The sequence below is a fragment of the Pan troglodytes genome, chromosome 3 (genome assembly GCF_028858775.2).
Source record: "Pan troglodytes isolate AG18354 chromosome 3, NHGRI_mPanTro3-v2.0_pri, whole genome shotgun sequence".
Taxonomy (NCBI): domain Eukaryota; kingdom Metazoa; phylum Chordata; class Mammalia; order Primates; family Hominidae; genus Pan; species Pan troglodytes.
Window position 1 is genome coordinate 120,744,700 of NC_072401.2, and position 14,175 is coordinate 120,758,874.

Consider the following 14,175-nt stretch of genomic DNA (forward strand, 5'->3'; position numbering starts at 1 on the left):
GAGAAGCTAATCATGTACGAAAGCACAGATGCAGACATCTGTCTCACTAGCGAAACTCCTAGTTGTAGGTGTCACCAGCAAAAAAAGACATGACCTCTTCTCCATAGCTGTGCCAGTTAATATACAATGAAGTATTTGTAGGCATGCCTCAGAGATATTGTGAGTTTGGTTTCAGACAATGGCAATAAAGCGAGTTACACAGATATTTTGGTTTCCCAGAGGATATAAAAGTTATTTTTAGACTATACTGTAATTTCTTAAGTGTGCAATAGCACTATGTCTAAAAAACAATGTACATACCATAATTAAAAAATACTTTATTGCTGAAAAATGGTAACAATCACCTTAGTCTTTAGCTAGCTATAAACTTTTTGCTGGTGAAGGGTCTTAACTTTGATGTTGATGGCTGCCGAATGATTAGGGTGGTGGTTGCTGAAGGACGGGGCTGTTGTGGAAATTTCTTAGCATAAGACAACAATGAAGTTGCCACCACGGATTGACTCTTCCTTTCATGATAGATTCCTCTGTAGCATGTGATGCTGTTTGATAGCATTTTACCCACAGTAGAACTTCTTTCAAAATTGGAGTCAATCTTTTCAAGGCGTGCCACTGCTTTATCAACTAAGTTTATGTAATATTCTAAATCCTTTGCTGTCTTTCAACAATATTCACAGCATTTACAGCAGGGGTAGAGTCCATCTCAAGAAACCACTTTCTTCGCTCATCTATAAGAAGCAACAGTTCATCTGTCCAAGTTTTATCATGAGATTGCGCAATTCAGTTACATCTTCTGGCTGTATTTCTAATTCTAATTCTCTTGGTATTTCCACAAGATCTGCAGTTACTTCCAACAGTGATGTCTCAAACCCTTCAAAGTCATCCATGAAGGCTGGAATCAACTTCTTCCAAATTCCTGTTCATGTTGATAATTTGACCTCCTCCCATAAATCACAAATGTTCCTAATGGGATGTAGAATGTTGAGTCCTTTCCAGAGGGTTTTCAATTTACTCTTCCCAGAGCCACCAGAGGAATCCCTATTTATGTCAGCTATGGCCTTACCAAATGAATTTCTTAAATAATAAGACTTGAAAGCAGAAATTAGTCCTTGATCCAATGGGCTGCAGAATGGATGTTGTATCAGCAGGCATGAAAACGACATTGATTTCCTTGTGCATCTCCATCTGAGCTCCTGGGTGACTAGGTGTACTGTCACAGAGCAGTAATATTTTGAAAGAAATCATTTTCCCTGAGCACTAGGTCTCAATAGTAGGCTTAAAATATTCAGTAAATCATGCTGTAAACAAAGGTGCTGTCATCTAGGCTTTGTTGTTCCATTTGCAGAGGACAGGCTGAGTTGAATTAGCATAATTCTTAAGGGCCCTAGGATTTTTAGAATGGTAAGTGAGCACTGGCTTCTGCTTAAATTCACCAGCTGCATTAGCCCATAACAACAGAGTCGGCCTATCCTTTGATGCTTTGAAGCCAGACATTGACTTCTCCTCTCTGGCTATGAAAGTCTGAAATGGCATCTTCTTCTAATAGAAGTCTGTTTAGTCTACATTGACAATCTGTTGTTTAGCATAGCCACCTTCATCAATGATCTTCACTAGATCTGGATAACTTGCTAAAGCTTCTCCATCAGTACTTGCCTCTTCACCTTGCACTTTTGTGTTATGCAGATGGCTTTTTCCGTAAACCTCACGAGACAACCTCTGCTAGCTTCTAACTTTTCTTCTGAAACTTCATTACCTCTCTCAGCCTTCACAGTATTAAAGAAGTTAGGGTCTCACTCTGGATTGGGCTTTGGCTTAAGAGAATGTTGTGACTGGTTTGATCTATCCAGACCATTCAAACTTTGTATCAGCAATAAGGCTATTTGACTTTCTTAGCACTCATGTATTCATTGGAGTGGCACTTACAGTCTCCTTCAATAACTTTTCCTTTGTGTCCACAACTTGGCTAACTGGCCCAAGAATCCTAGTTTTTGGCCTATCTCGGCTTTCGACATGCCCTCCTCACTAAGCTTATTCATTTCTAGCTTTTGATTTAAAGTGAACACTTGAACACTTAGAGAACACTATAGGGTTATCAACTGGCTTAATTATAATACTGTTGTGTCTCAGGGAATAGGGAGGCCAAAGGAGAAGGAGAGAGACAGGGGAACATGAAGAAGGTGAAAGCTTTGGTGAAGTATGTTCAAAAGAGAATGGAAGGAAATGGAAATGGCAAACATGGCCTGTATAACTCTTTCAAAGAGTTTTGTTCTGGTGATGATCAGAGAAATGAGGTGGTAAAGCAGATGTGTGGTCCAATGAGTGTTCTGCTTTTGTTTTCAAAAGCAGATGGGAGAAATAGCAGCATGTTTGTATGCTGATGAGCAGATTTGATAGCAGGGAAAACTTTAATGATTCTGGACATAGAGGAGAGAACTGCTGAGCTAATTTCTTTGACTAGGCAAACTGAGATGAAATCTGGCGCACAAATGGGAGGCTGGCCCTTGCTGGTTCGGACAGTTCATCCCAAGAAGTAAAAGGGTAACCAGAGTATATGGACTCAGATGCTGGAGCAGGAGAAAGAAGTAGGGGAAGTTCTCTTGTGGAAATATTCTTCTAATTGTGTTGGCTTTCACTGAAACAGTAAGCAAGGCCATCATCTGAAAGCGGGGATGGGGAGGCAATGTAGAGATTTCAGGGGAGAAGAGAAAGGATTAGACTGTAAAACAATACATGCAAAAGAAAAAGAGCTAACTGTTTTGTTCCCCACAAACCAATGACTTATTTTAGGAAATATGACAACTCTCCCCCTTTATAACCTACCTAGAAAGCTAGAAAGTATTTCAGATTCTTCCCTCTCCCTCATTCCTCCGTCAAATCAATCACTAAACCTACTAAACAGAAGTGTAACAAATCCACAAAAACCTCTTTAGCAGCCTTCCTGCCTCTAAACAAAGTACTCTCTCTGCTTATGAACAAATATGGAAGTTAATTATCAAAATATATCAAGTGTCAAATTATGTGGCTCTGGGTTAGAAGTGAAGAAAATGGTTCAAACTTACTGCTGTAGCCACCCAGATTTTTAAACAATAGCAAATATTTCCTGGCATTAAAAAAAATTCAGTACCTCCTTTGCATGACATTAGAAGGCTCGCTTGATCTTGCCTCTGTCTACCTGTCTGACCTCATTTCCAGGCACTTCCCTCCTTCTAGTGGATGCTCAAACAGTGTAGCAAAGTAATAGACATATTCCCTCTGCTCTCAGTCTGTCAACAGAGGCAGAAAATGATGGTGCAGAAAGATATAATAGAGACAGACCAATGAGCATTCCCTGTGAATATTAAGTAGTGAGTACTTATATTACATGCAAACAGAGATCTTATGTAGAACTGTATTTGTGGCATAATATTTTAAAAGTCTTGGCCGGGTGCGGTGGCTCACGCCTGTAATCCCAGCAATTTGGGAGGCCGAGGTGGGCAGATCACAAGGTCAGGAGTTTGAGACCTGCCTGGCCAACATAGTGAAACCCCATCTCTACTAAAAATACAAAAAATTAGCCAGGTGTGGTGGTGGGCACCTGTAATTCCAGCTATTCGGGAGGCTGAGGCAGGAGAATCGCTTGAACCCGGGAGGTGGGGGTTGCAGTGAGCTGAGATCATGCCACTGCACTCCAGCCTGGGCAACAAGAGTGAAACTCTGTCTCAAAAAAAAAAAAAAAGTCTTTTAATACCTCAATAATTTGCCACCATACAAAGAGGCAAACATCTTCCTCTTTTTTCCTTAGTGCTCCCTTTTTCATGCTCTACTTCCTCTTTTCCCTCTGATTTAAGACAACCTTGAACACCAATTTTTGTATAAACCTTTGTGTAAACCCAATCTATATCACCTCTCCTCTGGTAGTTCATAACATTTTTTAGTACATGAAAGGTGAGAACTCAAAATGATTTTAAGAGATCATTTTAATTAATGAGCAGAGTTCCTCTTTTATCCTCTGGCTAGTTTTAAGGAAAGAGAAAAATAAATATGGATATATATGTTCTATATAATAAATAATGAAAGTACATTAGTACTATGTCTGGTAGGTTAAAGTGTCTCCACAAATTCTCTGATACTACTCTTTTCAAGAGCTGGAGCCTAATTCCCTTCCTCTTGAGTCGGGTGTAGAACTTAAAGCCTCACTGCTAAAGAACAGAACGCCGGGAAAGTCGTAGTGATGGACAACTTTGGAGACGAGGTCATATAGAGCACTACTGCTTCCTCCTTGCTCATTTTTTCTCAAATTGCTCACTCTGGAGAAGTCAGCTGCCATGATGTAAGGACACTGAGCAACTTATGAAGAGCCCACATGGTGAGGAATGAAGCATTTCTCCCAAGAACCTCTTGAAAATGGATGATCAAGCATAAGTCATGCAGCCCCTGCCCACATCCTGACCGCGTGAGATACCTGAGCCAGAAGGAACCAAGCTTGCTAAGCCACGCCAGAATTCCTGAACCACAAAAACTATGAGATAATAAATGTTTGTTCAGAATCACTTAGTGTAATTTGTTATGTTGCAAGAGATAACCAATACGGCATAGTACTCATGATTATCAAATAATTTGTAATAATCAAATAGATCTAGAATTCTAAATCCAGGTCATTTTCACTCCATTTCATTACTATAAACTGATGCAAAAAAATTTAAAAATTTTTGTAAGATCCTCATCTCTTGCTCTTTGATTTACATTCAGCCTGGACTATTAATTTCCATTCTATGATCAAAAGCAAGTAGAGATTTAGCATAGACTATTAATTTCCATTCTATGGTAGAAGAGAAGCAAATGGAGATTTTAAGATAAGCATTTAACAACAAAGAATACAGGGTATTTAACAGTTGATAAAGCACTTTACCTATGGAATCTTAGACATTAATGGATGAGTATAGATGTTTGTACATATCTATTGAGAGCAGCAATTTCATTAACAATCACCTTAACTCTTCAAGAATGCATGAAAACATGAAAATTATTTTATAGTCAAAATCCACCCCAGGGTGTAATTATATGATGTCGGGTTAGATATTATACAAAGAAATGTTTTATACTTCTCTGGTTCCAGACCCCTAATACCCATTATTCAGGGACTATGTAAAACTTCTCAAAATTAAATTTATAAATCATCTATTAAATTAAAAATGTAATGCATTCCAAAAAGTGCTGGAATGGTTACCTTGAAATTACCAATGAAGATAAGCTTCCTATTGAATAAAATATAGCACTCAGTATGAACCAAATTTTCTGATCATTAAAAATAGGATACCATTTGGGTACACAAAGCCTACCACATTAATTTAATCTTCAGTTTCAAGTTTTTATTCACTCTTTCTTTTTCTTCTTGATCAGTAATGTAGACTTGGGGATTTCACATATTAGCACTACGTTTTTCATCTGCTGCTCTTAAGAAACATTCTTCTTTTAGGAAAGCAGTTAACATCTTCATAATATATACTTTGTTATTTAAAGGGCAGTGTGCAGAAGGAAAAAGAAAGGATCGTCACTATCACAACCTCAAGTCCAGAACAAACAGAAACTTTGCGCAGCACTTTTGTTTCTAAAACAAAACTACAAGAAAGAATACTGTGGGGAATAAATGCAGTGAACAATTTGTAACTTTTCCTTTTTTTTTTTTTTTTTTTTTTTTCAGGCTGGCATGCAGTGGCGAGATCTCGGCTCACTGCAACCTCCACCTCCCTGGTTCAAGCAATTCCCCTGCCTCAGCCTCCTGAGTAGCTGGGATTACAGGTGCATGCCACCACACCCGGCTAATTTTTTTGTATTTTTAGTAGAGACGGGGTTTCACCATGTCGGCCAGACTGGTCTCAAACTCCTGACCTCAGGCAGCCCGCCTGCCTCGACTTCTCCAAGTGCTGGGATTACAGGTGTGAGCCACCATGCCTGGCCAATTTATAAGTTTTCAAAAACATGTAACTAGCCAATTCTTTAAGACTAAAATAGATCTAGATCAACTGGTAGTCTGCTATTAAACTCTGCTTATTTTTGCAGTTATATTTTCATCTATTTTGACTTAAAATTGAAGGATTATGAATAAAACTGTAACATTTATTTCCTCCAAGTTTACTTGCCAAATTTAAGAAAGCCGCAGTCAGTACTGTGAGTGAGAGAGATCATAGACAAGGACTCCTTGGCCTCCACACTCCATGGAGATCAAGTATTTGTCATCAGGAGCATTTATGTGGTTCCTCTCTTGAGGCTGTGAGATAAACACAGCAGGGCACTTTCATCTCTCCCCAGGGATTTCTCTAGCTTCCCCAGTTCAGTCTTTCCTTCGAACTTGTGTGTTGAATATTGGACTCATTTAACATTTATCTTGTCACCTTATATAGATATTTAATTTTTGGTGTACAAGAGCTACCTCTCCAATTTTTTCTTTTTTTTTTTTTTGAGACGGAGTCTCACTCACTCTGTCACCCAGGCTGGAGTGCACTGGCACGATCTCAGCTCACTGAAGCCTCCGTCTCCCAGCCAGGTTCAAGCGACTCTCCTGTGTGAGCCTCCCGAGCAGCTGGGATTGCAGGCGCATGCCACACACCCGGCTAATTTTTGTATTTTTCGTAGAGACGGGTTTCACCATGTTGGCCAGGCTGATCTTGAACTCCTGGCCTCGAGTGATCCACCCCCCTTAGCCTCCCAAAGTGCTTGGATTACAGGCGTGAGCCACCGCGCCCAGCCTACCTCTCCAAATTGAAAAAAATTTAAAAGCAAGTATCTTCTTTGCTTCATTAAAAAAAAAAAAAAAAAGAATCTACAAAGTGCAGTGATTCAACAGTTACTTGTCAAAACAAGATAATTTAGGAGAAATAAATGAAAATATTTTTAAATGAGCAGACACAATCATAAAACTTAAATTCTAGAAAACATTTATTTTTGTATTTTGTAGTTGGAATTACATATCTGATTTCATGAATGCCTCAATTTATGAGTTTCGGTAGGTGTTAATCACTTGGATTCGCCAAAGTATAAATCTCATAAAAATTAGCTGATACTTTTTGAATCTTTTTAGTTTTTAAAAGGAAGATATACGCTAAAATGCTAAGATATTAGCTAAAATGATCCTTTACCACGTTGTAATGAATTTATCCTAAATCCTTGATTTTAACTGCCATATTGGCATCAAAGAATTGCAAGTATATCACTAAGTATGATAAAATAAAATCAAGATGATAAGATAAAAAGAGAGAAGGAGGAAAGAGCTCTGATTCCAAACTGAATTTCTACTTAATAAGTGGAGTTGACTTTCAACAATGGTGGTTCAGCCTAGCCTGAAAGACATTATTGGATATAATCTCTAGTTCATATCAATAAGAAATTTTCAGAGAAAATTCTTGAGGAATTCAGAGAAATTTCAGAGAATTCAGAGAATTCAGAGAAATTTCAGTGAAATAAGAAATTTGCATTATTTCATAAAGTCCTGCTTTCTACCCCTTATCCTCTCCTTCCCAAATAATCTACAGAAAAAAAAAAAAAATCAGTAGGCCCGGAGTGACAAATAGGGCTCTGAGTAAGAGTTAATATTTAGGGTTGGTTATATCAGTGAAGCCACTATAAATAAAAAAGAACACTCATCTTCACTATGTCATAACAAGCAATACTTCAGGGCAGGGCAGTATTTCACAAACAGGTCATCTGAGCTAGGGGGAAAGATCTGAGCTTCTCTATAATTCTTTACTAAACAAAAAAAGAATTCTGTCTGGTTATAGAAATAATTAATACAAATGACAAAGATAAAAACTGGTCTAAGTGCCCAGGTCTGAAAAATCCAGAATTAACTTTGAAATAAATTTAATAGCAGCCGTAAAAATTCACATACCTGTAACTTTTTTTTTCATTATGCTTCATTTGTAGTCATGGTTCTTCTCTGGAGCAGATTGGCTCAGATTAGTATGAAACATGCTCCTGTAACTCTTTTATCTCTGGTAAAAATTTTCTTATAGATTCCTCTTAAGGCAATACAGAGGATGTGACTATGATCTCTCTCTTTTTCTCTGTCATCTCATTTTTCATCTTAAAAAGTCTGTCTGCAGAGCGGTTTAAACACTAACATTGAAGGGCCAGCAGAATACAGGCAGATCTCCTTGTTGCCACCTCAAGTCCTGCTTCTGCATGTAGCCACATTAAACACATCAGTGTACCTTCCACTCCAACAAAATCAACAATAATTTAAGTGCTTACTGCAGAGTCTCAAGAAAACACCAATCAGGAGGGAAGCAGAGTGCAGCCATCATCCATAGCAGACTTTTAAGAAATGCTCTTCTCTCTATTATGACCCCTACAGTCCGAATGCCTGGGTTTGAATCTCAGCTTTGCCGGTTTTTAGTTATGTGACTTTGAGCAAGTTCCCTATATGTTTCATGTCTCAGTTTCCTTTTTTGTTAGGTAGGAGTAAGATAATGGGTTACCTCTTATGGTTGTCATGAAGATTAAATGAACTAATACTTGCCAGATCATTAGCACAGTTTTCACAAGATTTGCTTAATAAATATCACACATGTTTACTGTCTCCTACATACAAGCCAGTTATTTCCAAATTCCTACCCCATACTCCTCAAACTACTCCCTCATAGACACTCTGGACTGGCTCTCTTCTCTCCCTTGATCACTTTTTTCTTTCTGTCTTTATTCATTTTCTCCAGCCAGTAGCTCTTTGACCTTCCAAAATAAATTATTTTAGCCTTCTAACACTTCTCCAGTTTCTTTTTCCACTTTGCCCATTAACTCCATTCTCTAGAAGGGAGTAGGGAGAGGGGAAGATTGCAAAAACTTAACCTCTATGATTTTTTTCAAAAATTACCATCACAGATGTTTAGTAATATCTATGATCCTTACTTGTAAAAAAAGCACTGCTGTATCTATAACAGTTATGGTTATAACATTAATGAAAAGAACTCCCAAACATTTTTAATTAGTTGAAATACTTTACAAGAATAAGAGGCAAATAAAGAGCTTAGATATTTCAGTGAATCTTAAAAATCTTCCTGCGTTTTCCTGCCTATGTTATAATTCAGACTTTAGTATTCAATAGTCAACTACTCCATTAAAACAGCTTTCCAGAGTTGGTACCAATGTCTTTAAAAACCAGTGTCACTGAAAGGTACCAGGATATTTTGTAAACAATCAATATTTAATGATTCAATAATCACAGTTCTTTTTAGGTTCCTTGGTAATTAGTCAGAATGGGTATTGGCTTACTCGATAAGGGTGGACTTAGAAAAAGAGAAAACACCAAATTCATTTTGCCTCATTTATGAGGAAAAATAGAGAAAAACATGTTTCTCTTAAGTTTAAAGTTTCTTAGAGGGTAATCAATAGACTATGTCAGGGGCTGTGTTGGGATCCCAGTTAGCTGAGTACTGGCTTTGGTCCCAGTTAGCTGATTATTATGTGGCTAATGACCTCTTCATGCAGCTCTTATTCCTTGTCTCTCTTTAAAGCTCTATTAGTTCTACATCTCCTTTTAAAGAATAGTAGCTGACGCACTTCCAGTGTGCCAGGAACTACGTTAAACCCTTCACTCACATGAATGCATTTAATCTTCCCAATAACCCTTTAAGGCAGATCCTTTTATTGCCCTCATTTTGCAGATGAGGAAACTGAAGATCAAAGGGATTAACCAGTTCCATCCTGGTTTGTCAGCCAGCAACTAAGTGGTAAAGATGGGATTCAAGCCCAGAGCAAGCAATCTTAATAATTAGTCCCAAAAGCCTCCCTGCAACTTTCCATTTTGGTTTAAAATTTTCATGACAAAGAGCAGTTATGTGTACATACAAAAGCAAACACTACTCTGAGTTTGTTTATACAGATATAAATTTAAAGATAATTCTGGAAGTCAAATATTGCACCTTGTTAGTGGCCTGGGTTTATTTTTTGGCCAGCCAAATTACTTTTTATATTATAACAGCCACACTTGATAGTGTGTCTGTTCTGTCTCTCTTCATTCTTTTCTCTGAAAACGTTAATTCTCAGGAGAAATAATTTTGAACTTGGCAGTGTGAACCTGGGAGGAAAGGGAGCAAGATGAGAAGGAAGGAGAATGGGGAGGGTCAGCAAGATGTTTAAAAAGCTGTGTTCTGGGCCGGGCGCGGTGGCTCACGCCTGTAATCCCAGCACTTTGGGAGGCTGAGGCAGGCGGATCACGAGGTCAAGAGATCGAGACCATCCTGGCTAACATGGAGAAATCCCATCTCTACTAAAAATACAAAAATTAGCTGGGTGTGGTGGCACACGCCTGTAGTCCCAGCTACTCAGGAGGCTGAGGCAGGAGAATTGCTTGAACCCGGGAGGCGGAGGTTGCAGTGGGCCGAGATCATACTACACTGCACTCCAGCCTGGTGACAGAGTGAGACTCTGTCTCAAAAAAAAAAAAAAAAAAAAAAAGCCGGGCGTGGTGGCTCATGCCTGTAATCCCAGCATTTTGGGAGGCTGAGGTGGGCGGATCACAAGGTCAGGAGATCGTAGCTATCCTGGCTAACACGGTGAAACCCTGTCTCTACTAAAAATACAAAAAGAAATTAGCCAGGCGTGGTGGCGGGCGCCTGTAGTCCCAGCTACTCAGGAGACTGAGGCAGGAGACTGGCGTGAACCCGGGAGGTGGAGCTTGCAGTGAGTTGAGATTGTGCCACTGCACTCCAGCCTGGGTGACAGAGCGAGATTCCATCTCAAAAAAAAAAAAAAAAAAAAAAAAAAAAGCTGTGTTCTGGAAGCCCTCTCTTGAATAAAGTTACAGATTGAACATCCCTTATCCGAAATGCTCGGGACTTAGAAATGTTTCAAGTTTTAGATTATTTTTGGATTTTGGAATATTTGCATTATTATCAGTTGAGCATCCCTAACAGAAAAATCCAAAATGCTTCAATGAGCATTTCTTTTGAGGGTCATGTTAGCACTCAAAAAGTTTCACATTTTGGAGCATTTTGGATTTTCAAATTAGGTATACTCAACCGTATTCAGTCCCCAGTGAAGCTACTGAAGATTTTTTCATCTCATGAAATGCTTAGTGTAAGGAGTCCAAGGCTCATATTAAGTCACCGCAAGGTAAAACAGACACCAGCAGGAGAGGATGTGAGAGCACAGAGAGAGACATGAGAAAGCTCAGGAACCCAGCAGAAGTCTAAAGGAGAGAGCTTCGGGCTATTTGGGGATCTGTGGCCAAACCCACTTCAATCAGATCTGTAAGAAGGCAGCAGGTCCTTGGCTAAGAGTGGGGTTACATATTCATGTAATGAAATTTAAATCATCTCTCAGTAGAATGCCTAGAATTAAAAAGACTGATACACTATGTGTTGCCAAGGATGTGATGTAAGGGGAACTCTCATACACTGCTGATAAGAATGAAATATGGTACAGCTACTTTGGAAGAGTTTGGAAGTTTCTTATCAAATTAAATAAATACCTACCATATGACTTAGCAACTGCCCTCCTATGTATTTACCCAAAAGATGTGAAAGCATAAGTCCACACAAAGTCTGTATGCAAACACACTGACAGCAGCTTTGTTTTGTAATAGACACAAACTGGAAATAACTGAAATGTTTATCAACTGATGAATGCATAAACAAATTGTAGTATATCCATACCATGGAATAAATCACTCAGCAATAAAAAGGTACAGACTGCTGATACATCCAACAGTAGGGCTGAATCTCACACCCATTAGGCTAAGTGAAAGAACCTACATACAAAAGACCACATACTGTATGATTCCATTTAAATGACATTCTAGAAAAAGCAAAACAATAGTGACAAAAAGCAGATCAGTGCTTGTCAGGAGCTGTGGGTTAAGGGAGGAGGAGGAGATCAACTACGAAGGGGTACAGGGGAACATTTGAAGTGACAGAAATGTTCTATATCTTGATTGCAGTGGTGGTTACATGATCGAATATACATATCTCAAATTCATCAAATTGTACACTTAAGCTGGGTAAATTATATTATATGTGTATTAATCTGTTCTCACACTGCTATGAAGAAATACCTGAGACTGGGTAATTTATAAAGGAAAGAGGTTTAATTGACACACAGTTCCTCATTGCTGGGGAGTCCCCAGGAAACTTACAATCATGGCAGAAGGCAAAGGAGAAGCAGACACCTTCACAGGGCGGCAGGATGGTGTGAGTACAAGTAGGGGAAATGCCAGATGCTTATAAAACCATCAGATCTCATGAGACTCACTCACTATCACGAACAGTATGGGGGAAAACACCCACATGATCCAATTACCTCCACCTGGTCCCACCCTTGATACGTAGGGATTATGGGGATTATAATTCAAGGTGAGATTTTGGGTGGGGACACAGACAAACCATGTCAGTACGTAAATTATATCTCAATATAGCTGTGTTTTTTAAATTTTTTATTTAATTTAAATCATCCTCACCGGCAGTCATAATATGGAAGAATGTATATCCTGAGGATACTTTCTGTAGAAAGGGCCATCCTACTCACTTCTTCCTAGTGATTCTGTTGCATTCTCATCAGTTCCCCCAATCCTGACTGTTGGAGAAATTGTTCATGCTATCTAGAAAGAGAAGCTTAGTCAGGGCATAATTCAGGCTGAATCCCTTTGCCGGTACAAAGCTGTTTTGGGGGCCACGATTTTAAAGTATCCTTAATAACTAAAAGCTGAACATTGTCTTCCTAAGTGCACGGAATCTTAGTCTGTGGTTTATAACTAGGCCTGCCAAATGAAATTTGAGTTGGATTTGAGTTCAGATAAACAACAAATAATTTCTTACTATAATGATGTCCCAAATAATGCATGGGACACATTTTTTTAAAAATTTGATATACCTGGCAACCATATTAATAACACAATAATGATCAGTCCATGTATGGCCTTTTCAATTTTATGTATTCATTCACATACTTAGTTAATTAAACTAATTAATTAATCTCATATTATGTCATTGCTGCAGGCATTTTTAGTTACTACTGCTGGAACTACACTTTTTAAGAAACCATGTGGCAACTCTAAGGCACTGAGAATGACTACTGAGAAGTAACTGACTTAGGGCCTTGTTAATCAAATTGTGATCAGCAGACCCAGGTAATCATCAACTTGGTACTTGTTAGAAAAGAATCTCAGGTTCTACCCAGACCTACTGAATTCAGAATCTGCATTTTAACAAAATCCCCAGGTGATTCCTATGCACAACACAGTTTTAGAAGCACTGATTTAGAAAGCTGTGTTTTAGGCAAATTTCCAGGCAGTGATATGTAGAATGGACTAAAGGGAAATTGACTGCAAGGATAGAAACACCTTACAAGAACATTTCAAAACCTTAGGCATTACTTCAAAATCTGAATCATGGTGCATGCAGGTAGCACGAATAAAAAGAAAAAAATATTGAAATCAGAAACATTCTAATGAAAAAATCAATGGGGTTTGGGAACAGACTGGATGGAGGAAGGAGAATAAATGTCAGAATTTGAATATAAATCAAGTAGAAGCATCAAGTACTTCTAATATGATTGGCAGTGGTTCTCAACCTTGGCCACACATTGCAGTCATTTGGGAGCTTTAACAAATACTAATACCTGGGTCCCAATCCCTGAGATTCTGATTTAAGGTGAAACCTCGGCATTAGAATTTTTAAATGCTATACCCAGATAACTGGTAAAACATTTCCGCGTGTGTCTGTGAGGGTGTTCCCAGAAGAAATTAGCATTTGAATCAGTAGACTGAGTGAAAAAGATTCTCCCTCACCAATGTAGGTGGGCATCATCCAATCCACTAAGGGCCCAGACAGAACAAAAAGGCAGAGGAAGAGCATATTTTGCTCTCTCTTCGGAAGCTGGGACATCCATCTTCTCCCTCCTCTGAGACAACAGAACTTCAAATACTCAGATCCTTGGATTCTAGGACTCACACCAGCAAATCTCCCATTTCTCAGGCCTTCAGCCTCAGACTGAATTACACCACAGGCTTTCCTGTTCTCCAGCTTGAAGATGGCAGACTGGGACCTCTTGGTCTCCATAATTGCATGAGCTAATTTCCATAAATAAATCCCCTCATATATCCTCATATATCCTATTGATTCTGTTTCTGTGGAGAACCCCAATTAATACAATTGGTAATCTTTTAGACTTCTCGAGTTGGTTGTAATACAGTCAGGATTGAGAATGCTC

General features: G+C 38.7%; 1 protein-coding gene and 1 pseudogene across 6 annotated transcripts in view; both read right to left on the reverse strand.

Moving 5' to 3' along the window:
• The window catches only part of PDE5A (phosphodiesterase 5A), a 134,127-nt gene that overhangs the window by 86,926 nt on the left and 33,026 nt on the right, over positions 1–14,175 (reverse strand). The window lies entirely within an intron of this gene.
• Positions 274–14,024, reverse strand: LOC129143812 (tigger transposable element-derived protein 1-like; annotated as a pseudogene).